This window comes from Saimiri boliviensis, chromosome 4, assembly GCF_048565385.1.
Source record: "Saimiri boliviensis isolate mSaiBol1 chromosome 4, mSaiBol1.pri, whole genome shotgun sequence".
Taxonomy (NCBI): domain Eukaryota; kingdom Metazoa; phylum Chordata; class Mammalia; order Primates; family Cebidae; genus Saimiri; species Saimiri boliviensis.
In genome coordinates, this window is record NC_133452.1 from 11328841 (window position 1) to 11341635 (window position 12795).

The 12795-nt window shown below is 41.7% G+C and overlaps 1 pseudogene; it reads left to right on the forward strand.

The window, feature by feature from the left end:
• Nucleotides 1-835: 835 nt before the first annotated feature.
• Nucleotides 836-1400, forward strand: LOC101038245 (oligosaccharyltransferase complex subunit OSTC pseudogene; annotated as a pseudogene).
• Nucleotides 1401-12795: the final 11395 nt, after the last annotated feature.

Consider the following 12795-nt stretch of genomic DNA (forward strand, 5'->3'; position numbering starts at 1 on the left):
AAAGATATTCCTGTAGCAGCAGAGGCAGCCATGCAGGTGACCTGCAGGTGAGAGGACAACCCCTTTCCTCACTAGGTCTCTGTTTCCTGGACCTCAGCAAGACTCTTTAGTTATGTGATAAGCCAAATGGTCATTTATTCACTCATCCAATCATTCATTCATCCAACTAATATTTATTGAGTGCCTTCAGTGTGCCAGGTAAAGTGCCTGCCTTCATGGAGTGTACGTTCTAACAAACAAAACAGACCATAAATGTGTGAACAAATGGCTATGGACACTAATGTTGGGTAGAATTAAGTGTTAAGAAGACGTTGGAGCAGAAGAAAGGGTCAGAGTCGATGATAACACTGCTTCAAATTGGGTGAACAAGGAAGGCTTTCTGAGGAAGCCGAATGTAACAGTTCCAAGAAGGAATTGAGAGACAGAGCCATTGAATACCCACGGGAGTTGTGGGGGAAGGTGTCTCAACAGGGGGAGGAGCAAATGCCAAGGCATTAAGACGAGGGTGTGTCCAAGATCCAGTGTCTAGACACTTTTTCTTTCCTATTTTAATTGGATTGAAACCACTTTTGCAAAGATTGAAACAGTGAGAAAACTATGACGGTGAAAGGGATCTGTTGATCTAAGTAACTCCATCTTGCCTTTAACCTCAAACCGCCTCTGGTCATTCCTGGGTTTCATTCAAGTTAACGTTGGGAGAAATTTAGTTTATAGTTTAAATGGTAATGCCCCTTCCCCAAAACTAAACCACCCTTGTAAAACTAACCAGGTTAGGAGGATCAGAGGGCTCTGAATTCTGCTAAAATGCAGGCATGAATGACTAGCAGCTGCCCTTGCTGCCACCAACATGGAGACTTTGCACCATGTCCTGTTCTTAGTCCTCAAATGTCTCACCTGAAGCTGAAGAAGCAGCCCTGGCTTCACTTGCCGTTGGCCATGACTGTATGCTCTGGTGGCGGTGTCTGACTTCCTCATCACCGGAGGAATCATTTATGATGTTATTGCTGAACCTCCAAGTATTAGCTCTATGACTGACGAACATGGGCATCAGAGGCCAGTAGCTTTCTTGGCCTACAGAGTAAACAGACAATATATTATGGAAGGACTTATATCCAGCTTCCTGTTTACATTAGAAGGTTTAGGTTTCATAATCCTGGACCAACTGAATGCACCAAATATCCCAGAATTCAGTAGATGTCTTCTTCTATTCATTGGATTCATCTGTGTCCTATTGAGGTTTTTCACGGCTAGAGTATTCATGAGAATGAAATTACCAGGCTATCTGATGGGTTATAGTGACTTCGAGAAGAAATCAGTGGATACTGGATTTGCTCCTATCAATGAAGTTTTCAAGGCTGTATCAATCCTCTAATATGAAATGTGGAAAAGAATGAAAAGCAGCAGTAAAAGAAATATCTAGTGAAAAAAACAGGAAGCGTATTGAAGCTTGGACTAGAATTTCTTCTGGATATTAAAGAGAAAACTTTATCGCAGTTTTTTTTTTTTTTCCTGCTGACCTATTGCTATACTAACGATGTGGAGTGGCATTTTCTTCGCAGCTTTTCATTTCTTAAAGAAAACATACTCCGTATCTACAACTACAATATCAAATAAAGTGATTCGTTTTTATAACCCCTTAACGTTTTTTGGAAATGACATTTCTGATTTGCAGAAATTAACATAAAACCGAGAAGCAAGATTCCATCAGCTGAGAACTCTGGACAGCTAATCAGCTTCATCTATGGTCCTTTGCCTTTAACTAGAGTATGTGATGGTAGATTATTTCAGATATGCATGTAAGACTGTTTCTTGAACAATAATATGTATGAAAGTAGCAGAAATAAATACTTTTTCTAATTCAAAAAAAAAAAAAAAATGACTGCTAGCCATTATTCCAGAAGTCACAAGATATGCGACTTCCCTAATCACTCTTGTAAATAACATCACTTTTGGAGGCCCTGAGATGGGCCGTTTGAGATGGCCTTTCAGGCTTTTGCATTTCTGACTACCAGATGGCCCCAGCCAGACCAGCAACTCCTCTGGGGGTCCCCACCCAGAAGTGGACTGAGCACAAGAGGGCCATTCTCCACACCCCTATGATTGCATCCCCAGCCAATCAGCACTCTCCCTTCCTTAGCTCCCTGCTCACTAAACTGTACTTGACTCTGAACTGTACTGGCCTCCAAATTTTCAGGGAGGTTGAGTAGCATCTCTTTTTCTATTCAAGGCCAGCCTCAAATCAATTAAACTCTGTCTTTACTGCAATGCCATGGTCTCCATGGATTAATTTTGTCTGAGCAGCAGACAGGAAGAACCTGTCAGGTGATTACAAAACCAGGAGCAACACATTCAAAGTTAATCTCCAATGAGATCAACTGTTTTCTAACTTTGGTGTTGCTCAATGATTCATTAGAGTTATCAGAGCTCAATATGAATTTGTTAATCTGGAAAGACTTAAGACATTTATTTCCCACTCTTTTATACCTTCCAGTAGTGACTGTGTATGTGTGGAGAAGGGTAGGGGTTTCAGACAAGTTCAAACGAATAGGACGGAACAAAAATTACTGGGTGAAAAAATTCACCCTGGCCAGGCGTGGAGGCTCCAATTTGTAATCCCAGCACTTTGGGAGGCCAAGGCGGGAGAATCACTTGAGCCCAGGAGTTCAAGACCAGCCTGGGCTACAAGGTGAAACCCCAACTCTACTAAAAATACAAAATTTAGCCAGGCGTGGTGGTGTGCACCTATAGTCCTGCTACTCAGGAGGCTGAGGCAAGAGGATCGCTTGAACCTGGGAGGTGGCGGTCGCAGTGAGCTGAGATTGCTCCACTGCACTGTAGCCTGGACAAAAAAGTGAGGCTCTGTCTCAATAAAAAAAAACAAAACTCCCTTAAAAAGGATAGATTCCCTCTGCACATGGCTTTCGCCCCATGTCTCTCTCCCTCTTCCTGCCCTAATCAGATGGGATGCTAGAGTCAGAAAGTTTATCTTGCAACCACCTGGGGACAAGCATGGAACAAAAGCCACGTGGAAAGGATTGCTCAACAGAAAGCTAGAGGCCACCTGGGTTCCTGATGGCCCTGTGAGCTGCACTCACCTGCGGAGACTATCAACCCACAGACTTCTTGTGTGCCGAAAAGAAATCAAAAGAAATCTCTGACTCGGCTAAGCAATTCATCCGGTGTTCTACTCTCAGCCAATTAATACCAACTGATACATTCTTACGTGGGATGTATTCTTTCAAGTTTGAAGATTGCGTTGATTGTTAATAGAATGTGGTCAATGTCCTCTGGGCCCAGTCTCTCCTTCTCCAATCTCTTGGTTCTGCTTTCTTGCATTTTACTCAGTTTTCAACTGGGCTCCCTCCATGTGATGTTTCTCGGCAGCACTACACTGATATCCTAATCAATTCTAACTACAACTCCAGAAGTGAGTCTTATTGAGAGAACTAAGGATCACTAGGGAACCAACCCCTGAGAACCAGGGGATCCTGCCTTCCTATTGGCCATGTCCAGGTCACATGTCCAAACTTAGAACTAGGGTTCACGTCAGCTCACCAAATCTCACGGATCAAGAATGGAGAGTGAGCACATAGACCCCCCCAAGGCAAATATTGGTTCTGTTACTGAAAGAAGGGGGAAAAATGCTGGACAACTAAAAACAAGAAATGTCTGTAATTGGCTCAAGCGGCACTTTTTTTATGCCATATATTTATAGTTCAATTCTGTGTGATGTCTCTCCTTCCCTATTAGAGTAGATACTCCTTGACAGAAGGGAACATATTTATTTGATGATGGCCAACTCTTCCCTTCTGCTTCTTTGCTTTGTGCAATGTCTAGCATTTAGCTGGCACTTACTGAATGGTTTTGTTTCCGTTTTTTGTTTTTTTTTGTGGTTTTTTTTGAGACGGAGTCTGGCTCTGTTGCCCAGACTGAAGGGCAATGGCACAATCTCACTGCAACCTCTGCCTCCCAGGTTCAAGCAATTTTCCTGCCTCAGCCTCCCAAGTAGCTGGTATTGCACGTGGCTTCTAACATATCCAGCTAATTTTTTGTGTTTTTAGTAGAGATGGGGTTTTACCATGTCAGTCAGGCTGGTCTCGAACTCCTGATCTCAAGTGATCCACCTGCCTCGGCCTCTCAAAGTGCTGGGATTACAGGCATGAGCCACTGCACCTGGCCCTGAATGGTTTTTGAATAAATAAATAATAGTTAATACTAGCAAGAATGATTCAACTTATTACTGTGATGATAAATCACACTAAACACAAGTTATTACTTGTGATGATAAAGTTAGATGATAAATGAGTTAGATAAGTCCTATCAAAAGGCTTACTTACTTTGGCCAGGTGTGGTGGCTCATGCCTGTAATCCTAGCACTTTGGGAGGCTGAAACTGCTGGATCACTTGAGGTCAGCAGTTCAAGACCAGCCTGGCCAACATGGTGAAATCCAGTCTCTACTAAAAATACAAAAGTTAGCCAAACCTGGGAGGCAGAGGTTGCAGTGAGCCGAGATTACGCCACTGCACTCCAGCCTGGGCGACAGAATGAGACTCCATCTTAAAAAAAAAAAAAAAAAAAAAAGCCGGGAGTGGTGGCTCAAGCCTGTAATCCGAGCACTTTGGGAGGCCAAGGTGGGTGGATCATGAGGTCAAGAGATCAAGACCATCCCAGTCAACATGGTGAAATCCCGTCTCTACTAAAAATACAAAACATTAGCTGGGCATGGTGGCGCGTGCCTGTAATCCCAGCTACTCAGGAGGTTGAGGCAGGAGAATTGCCTGAACCCAGGAGGCAGAGGTGGTGGTGAGCCGAGATCACGCCATTGCACTCCAGCCTGGGTAACAAGAGCGAAACTCTGTCTCAAAAAAAAAAAAAAAAAAAAAAAATGCTTACTTACTTTCAATGTATACTGCTAATAAAACCCTTGGTTCTCTTTAAGGCAGAGATGGATTAAATGTGATCTTGAAATTATCTAACATTTATAAGTTATAGGATTTCTTTATAGGTTTGTACACAGTTAATATTCCCCAAACACAGGACAGAATTAAATATACCCATATTTACACATAGTGACAAAAAATAGGGACAGGAAATACAACCATTAATATTAGAAAATAACTTTACATGTTATTTATTTATGGTGTTTATTTATGTTTAAAAATACACAATAGGCCAGGTGCAGTGGCTTATGCCTGCTATCCCAGTGCTTTGGGAGGCCAAAGCAGAGGATGGCTTGAGCCCAGGAATTCAAGACCAGCCTAGACAGCATGGTGAGATGCCATCTCTACAAAAAATTTAAAAATCAGCCAGGCATGATGGTACATGCCTGTAGTCCCAGCTACTCAGGAGGCTGAGGCCAGAGGATCACCTGAGCCCAGGACTTTGAGGCTGCAGTGTGAAGTGGAAAGCTTATGGTAGTAAATGTCATACATTAAAAATTCTTCTACATTAAAAAAGAAGAAAGATCTCAAATCAACAACCCAACTTTATACCTCAAGGAAATAGAAAAAGAAGAACAAACGAAACCCAAAGTTAGCAGAAGGAAGGAAATAATAAAGATTAAAGCAGAAATAAATGAAACTAGTAATAGGGAAAAAAATAAATGAAATTAAGTTGGTTTTTTGAAAAAAATTAGCAAAATTTATAAAACCTTAACCAAACTACGAAAAAAGGAGGAAATATGCAAATACATAAATTCCGATATGAAAAAGTGCATTGCAGGTAATACTACAGAAATAAAAATGATTTTAAGACTACAATGAACAATTATTTTCCATAGACTCCATAACCTAGAAGAAATGGACACATTCCTGGAAATACACAACCTACCAAAACGAAATCATGAAGAATAAAGAATCTGAACAGACCAATAACAAATAGGGAGATAGGTAACAAAAATTTCCAGCAAAGAAAAGGCCAGGACCAAGTGCCTTCTCTGAAGAATTCTATCCAACACTTAGAGAAGAATTCATACCAAGCCTTCTGAAATGCTTTTTAAAAATGAAAGAAGCAGGAACATCTTCAAACTCGTTTTATGAAGGCAAAATTACACTGACACTAAAACCAGACAAAGATTCAAGGCTGGGTGCGGTGGCTCATGCCTGTAATCCCAGCACTTTGGGAGACCCATGGGGATGATCACAAGGTCAAGAGATCGAGACCATCCTGGTCAACATGGTGAAACCCGTCTCTATTAAAAATACAAAAACTAACTGCTTGTGGTGGTTCGCACCTGTAATCCCAGCTACTCAGGAGGCTGAGGCAGGAGAATCGCTTTAACCAGGGAGGCAGAGGTTGCAGTGAGCCAAGATTGCACCACTACATTTCAGCCTGGCAACAGAGTGAGATTCAGTCTCAAAAAAAAAAAAAATTCAAGGAACAAAAACCTACAAATGAACATTACTGATAAATAGTAAAAGTCTTTTTTTTTTTTTTTTTTTTTTTTTGAGACGGAGTCACTCTGTTGCCCAGGCTGGAGTGCAATGGCACAATCTTGGCTCACTGCAACCTCTGCCTCCTGGGTTCAAGCAATTCTCCCTGCCTCAACCTCCCAAGTAGTTGGAATTATACGTACCTGCCAACACACCCAGTTAATTTTTGTATTTTTTTAGTAGAGATGGGGTTTTGCCACGTTGGCCAGGCTGGTCTCGAACTCCTGACCCCAGGTGATACACCTGTCTTGGCCTCCCAAAGTGCTGGGATTACAAGCATGAGCCTGATATAAAAGTCTTAAAACCTAAACATAAGGCCTGAAACTATAAGACTTCTAGAAGCAAGTATAAAGGAAACGCTTCATGTCATTGGATTTGGCAGCTATTTCTTGAATACAACCACAAAAGCACAGATAACAAAAGCTAAATTAGAAAAATGAGATTACGTCAATTTTTTTTTTTTTTTAGATAGTCTCACTCTTGTGGCCCAGGCTGGAGTGCAATGGCTCAATCTCTGCTCACTGCAACCTCTGCCTTCTGCGTTCAAGCAATTCCTCTGTCTCAGCCTCCCAAGTAGCTGGGAGTACAGGCACATACCACCACGCCTGACTAATTTTGTATTTTTAGTACAGATGGAGTTTCACCATGTTGGTCAGGCTGGTCTCAAACTCCTGACCTCAGGTGATCCACCCACCTCAGTCTCCCAAAGTGCTGGGATTACAGGCGTGAGCCACCACACTTGGCCTGATTATGTCAAATTTTAAAACTTCTGTGCAACAAAGAAAACAATCAATGGAGTGAAAAGGCAACCTATGAAATGGGAGACAATATTCGTAAATCACATACCTAAGGGATTACTATCCAGAATATAGCAGATATATTTGGTCTTAAATAAACTAAAAAATAACTCAAATTATTTGAAGCCTTCATTGCAAAATACAATACAATTGCTTTTATCTTTGAAAAATTTGGGATTTCACATTTGAGTTCCATAAAGTGCATCAGATGAGGGACTGTACAGTCTGGAATCTTTCTAGGAAGTAATGTCATATACCTTCTCTGCAAAAAAAAATCTCCATGGTTCCGGGACCTCTGCTTTCTGAACCAAGACATGCCACGGCAGACATCCTGCCAGACATGGTCTAGCCAAGTGTTTACTGGAAATCGATCTTTGGAGATGTTACATTCAACAGCGTTCTGGGACATGTGATTAAAGAGAGCAATGGGCTGAGGAGAAAACAACTCATTGAGACCCTTAGTTGTTAGGTTTCAGTTTTGGTTTTGGTTTTGTTTTTTTGAGGCAGGGTCTTGCTGTGTCGCCCAGGCTGGAATGCAGTGAGCTGTGATTGTATTCATTTGTTTCTGTTTGTCTCCAGATATTTTTTATTTTCCCTTGTGATTTAGTCTTTGGCCCACTAGTTGTTCAACAGTGGGTTGTTTAACTTCTATATATGAGTGAATCTTCCAGTTTTCCTTTTGTTTTTAATTTCTAGTTTCATTCCATTGTGATCAGAGAAGATATTTGGTATGATTTCAATGTTCTTAAATTCGCTAGACTTGTTTTGTGGCCTAACATGTGATCTGCCCTGGTGAATGTACCATGTGCACTTGAGAGGAAGTATATTCTATTGTTGGATGAGTTGTTCTGTACATGTATGTCAGGTCCATTTGGTCTACAGCGTTGGTCAAGCCTGTTGTTTCCTTATTAATTCTCTGTCCATATGATCTATTCATTACTGAATGTGGGGTATTAAAATCTCCAGCTAATTTTGTATTATCAGCTATACTTTCTCTTCTTTAGACAGAATCTTGCTTTGTCACCCAAGCTGGAGTGCACTGGCACGATCTTGGCTCACTGCAACCTCCACTTTCCCAGTTCAAGCGATTATTCTGCTTCAGTCTCCAGAGTAGCTGGGATTACAGGTGCCCACCACCATGCCTGTCTTTTTTTTCTTTTCCCTTTTTAGTAGAGACGAGGTTTCATCATCTGGTCTGGCTGGTCTTGAACTCTTAATCTCAAGCAATCCACCTGACTTAGCCTCCCAAAGTGCTGGGATTACAAGCATGAGACACCACGTCCAGCCACTATCTATACTTTTAATTTTGTCAGTTTGCTTCACATGTTTTGGTGCTCTGATTTTAGGTGCATATATATGTACAATTGTTATCTCTTCCTGAGGAATTGACACTTTCACCATGGTATGATGTTCTTCTTTGTCTCTTGTGACCATTTTTAATTGAAAGTCTATTTTGTCTGATATCAGTATGGCCACTGGTGCTCTCTTTTGGTTGCCATTTGCATAGAACATCTTTCTCCATCCTTTTACTTCCAGCCTATTTGGTCCTTACACCTAAAGTGAGTCTTGTGGACCGTACATAGTTTGGTCTTGTTTTTTTATCCATTCAGCCACCTCATGTCTTTTGATTAGGAAATTTAACCCATTTACATTTAAATTAATTGCTGATGGGGAAGGACTTCCTATTGTCATTTTTTAAATTGTTTTCTGTATGTCCTATAGTTATTTTGTCCCACTTTTTCTCTCTTGCTGCTTTCTTTTGTGTTTTGTTTTTTGTTTGTTTGTTTGTTTGCCTTAATTATTTTTTTGGTGACATGCTTTGTTTCCCTTCTCATATTCTTTTGCGTAACTTCTATAGGTATTTCCTTTGTGGTTACCACAGGGATAATATAAAATCTTTTTTTTTTTTTGAGACAGAGTTTTGCTCTTGTTGCCCAGGATGGAGTGCAATGGCACAATCTTGGCTCTCTGCAGCAACCTCCACCTCCCAGGTTGAAGCAAGTCTCCTGCCTCAGCCTCCCAAGTAACTGGGACTACAGGCATGCACCACCACATCCAGCTAATTTTTTGTATTTTTAGTAGAGAGGGTTTTTTCTCCATGTTGGTCAGGCTAGTCTTGAACTCCTGACCTCAGATGATCTGCCCGCCTCGGCCTCCCAAAGTGCTGGGATTATAGGCATGAGTCACCATGTCCAGCTGATATAAAATCTTTTATAACAATCACTTTTAAACTGATAACGACTTCAATCAGATACAAAAATTCTACTCCTTATATCTCCCCCACCCTTTGTTATGCATCACAAAATTACATATTTTTACATTTTTATTCATTAAAATATCTTTATAGTTATAATTACTTATTATGCTTTTAGTTTTTAAAATTCTGTACCAGAATTAAAGGTGATTTACACACCATCGTTACAGTATTACAGTATTCTGTACTTGTCAATATATTTACCATTACCAGAAAGCTTTATCTTTTCAAATACGTTCTTGTTGCTCTGCAAGTTATTTCAGGAGGAAAATACATATTTTTGTTTTTGTTCAATTTGGCAGTACTCAAAGTGAAAGTACTTCAGTAACCTCAGAGTATTTCCCTGTCATCTTTATAAAAAATATTTATGATGGCCAGATGTGATGGCTCATGCCTATAATCCCAGCACTTTGGGAGACAAGGAGGGGAGATCACTTGAGGTCAGGAGTTTGAGACCAGTCTGGCCAACACAGTGAAACCCCATCTCTACTAAAAATACAAAAATTAGCCAGGCATAGTGGCAGGTACCTGTAATCCCAGCTACTCAGGAGGCTGAGGCAGGAGAACCGCTTGAACCTGGAAGGCAAAGGTTTTAGTGAGCTGAGAGCGTGCCACTGTACTCCAGTCTGGGAGAGTGAGACTCTACCTCAAAAAAAAAAAAAAAAAAAAAAAAAAAAAAAAAAAAAAGTTATGATCTTTTCCTTTAAGCTGAATCATTTCAAGGTGCTTTCAGAGTCTTGCTGGATTTTTCCCAGAACGTCAGGTCACACAAACCTAGTCTCAGAACTAAACAAAGACAAATCTCAACCTTCGTGTCTTAAAAAGAACTAACAAGGCTGGGTGCAGTGGCTCATGCCTGTAACTGCAGCATGCTGGGGGCCCAAGGCAAGAAGATCGCTTGAGTTGAGGAGTTTGAAAACAGCCTGGACAACAAAGCAAGACTCTGTCTCTAAAAAAAAAAAAAATTAAAAATTAGCTGGCCATGGTGGCCATACCTATGGTTCCAGCTACTTGGGAGGCTGAGATGGGAAGATCACTTGAGCCTAGGAGGTTGAGACTGCAGTGAGTGCTGTGATTGTGCCACTGCACTCTAGCCTGGGCAACAGATCAAGACTCTGTCCAGACTGGCAGGGCACGGTGGCTCACGCCTGTAATCCCAGCACTTTGGGAGGCCGAGGCAGGCAGATCACTTGAGATCAGGAATTCGAGACAGACCTCACCAACGTGGTGAACCCCACTTCTACTAAAAATACAAAAATTAGCTGGGCATGGTAGTGGACGCCTGTGATCCCAGCTACTCTGGAGGCTGAAATAGCAGAATTGCAGAGGTTGCAGTGAGCCAAGATCGTGCCATTGCACTCCAGCCTGGGCAACAAGAGCAAAACTTGGTCTCAAAAAAAAAAAAAAAAAAAGAAACTTGCTTTTTTACCTCAGATCACCTGCTTGCCATAGTTTACTGCCTTCCCTTTATCTGGGCTCTGATCTCTCCCACATCAGAAGAAAGACGTTAGGTACTGTCCTCACTGCCCTTAAAGGAAGTGAGCTCTTTATTCTCTGACCTCATCACACTTTGCACTTCTCTCTGGTTATCTATGTGCATCTATCCATCCCCCTCACTGGTTTTGCTGGAAAGTTTAAATTTAATAATAAAACTACTTTTTTTTTTTTTTTGAGACAGAGTCTCACTCTGTTGCCAGGCTGGAGTGCAGTGGCATGAAATCGGCTAACTGTAACTCCACCTCCCGGGTTCAAGCAATTCATCCTCCCAAGTAGCTGAGACTACAGGTGCACACCACCATGCCTGGCTGTTTTGTTTGTTTGTTTGTTTGTTTGTTTGTTTAATTTTAGTAGAGATGGGGTTTCACCATGTTGGCTAGGATGGTCTCAATCTCCTGACTTTGTGATCTGCCTGCCTCGGCCTCCCAAAGTGCTACGATCGCAGGCGTGAGCCACCACACCCGGCCAAACTACTCATGTTTTGCAGTGTGTCTGTGTTGACCTGCTACAATGATGTCTGTCTCTTAGACGTGTGATTTCTGGATGAAATTCCGTTACTATCTTCTTTCCTAAAAAGCTGCATCCCACTTTGGTATGTCTCCTTAAAACAATTTCCCTATAAATTGCAAGGAAATGATGATTAATTTCTACTGTGGAAAGATTTGTCTCGTTTAAAATCTAATGAGGGCACATGCTGGGTAAGAGTTTGCTCTCAATAAGAGGAAACTTGCCAGGCACGGTGGCTCACACCTGTAATCCCAGCACTCTGGGAGGCAGGGGTGGGTGCATCATTTGAGGTCAGAGGTTCGAGACCAGCCTGATCAACATGGTGAAATCCTGTGTCTACGAAAAATACAAAAAAAAAAAAAAAAAAAAAAATCATCGGGCATGGTGTTGCATGCCTATAGTCCCAGCTACTTGGGAGGCTGAGGCAAGAGAATCGCTTGAACCCGAGAAACAGAGATTGCAGTGAGCCAAGGTCGTGCCATTGCACTCCAGCCTGGGTGACAGAGCAAAACTCCGTCCCAAATAAATAAATAAATAAATAAATAAAATGTATCATTTAAAAAAAGAAGAGGAAACTCTTCAGTATAATCCATAGGGTCAGAAAAATGAAAAAGAAAAATAAGAAGAGGAAATCCCTCGAAATAGAAGCATACATTTTTGGATATTCATGAAATAAGCAGAGGATAAAGGAGGCCAAGTGTGATTCCAGTGCAGATGAATACTGAACCTTAGATGTATTCTCTTCTTTCTAACAGTAATTAAAAGGTTTGGTTTTGTTTTGCTTTTTACTTCTTGTGGTCTAAATGAAAATCAAAACGGAGCAAAGCTGTGACAGTGCTTTGTGAACTTGAACGTGCTCTGGAAATGTATCTTCAAGGGTTGGCGACAGTGAGACATAAATATTAATAGCTGGCACTTGTATCGTATTCTTTGATAGGGCAGATTTTATCCGCCCCATTTGAGAGAAAGCTGCGGTCACTGAGGTCACCAGCTTGTCAAAGGTAGAGTTCTGTTTCAGACCCAGGCCTCTGATTCCAAATGCTTGGCTGCGCCCGCCACCCACCCTCTTTCCACAGGAGAATCTGGTGCTCCACAGAAACCAGGAAGGCCTGCAGAGCCGGAGGGCATGTTCTGTTTGCCGTCTTTCCTTGCAGCCTGAGCCAGATCCTTTTGGAAAGACTCTTGACTCCCCGGCCTCTGTCTTCCAAGCCCTTACACGCGCGCACACACACACACACACACACACACACCCACACACACAGCCTTAGAGAACAGAGACGGGTGTGGAGGCTCCGTCTGCTCCACCTT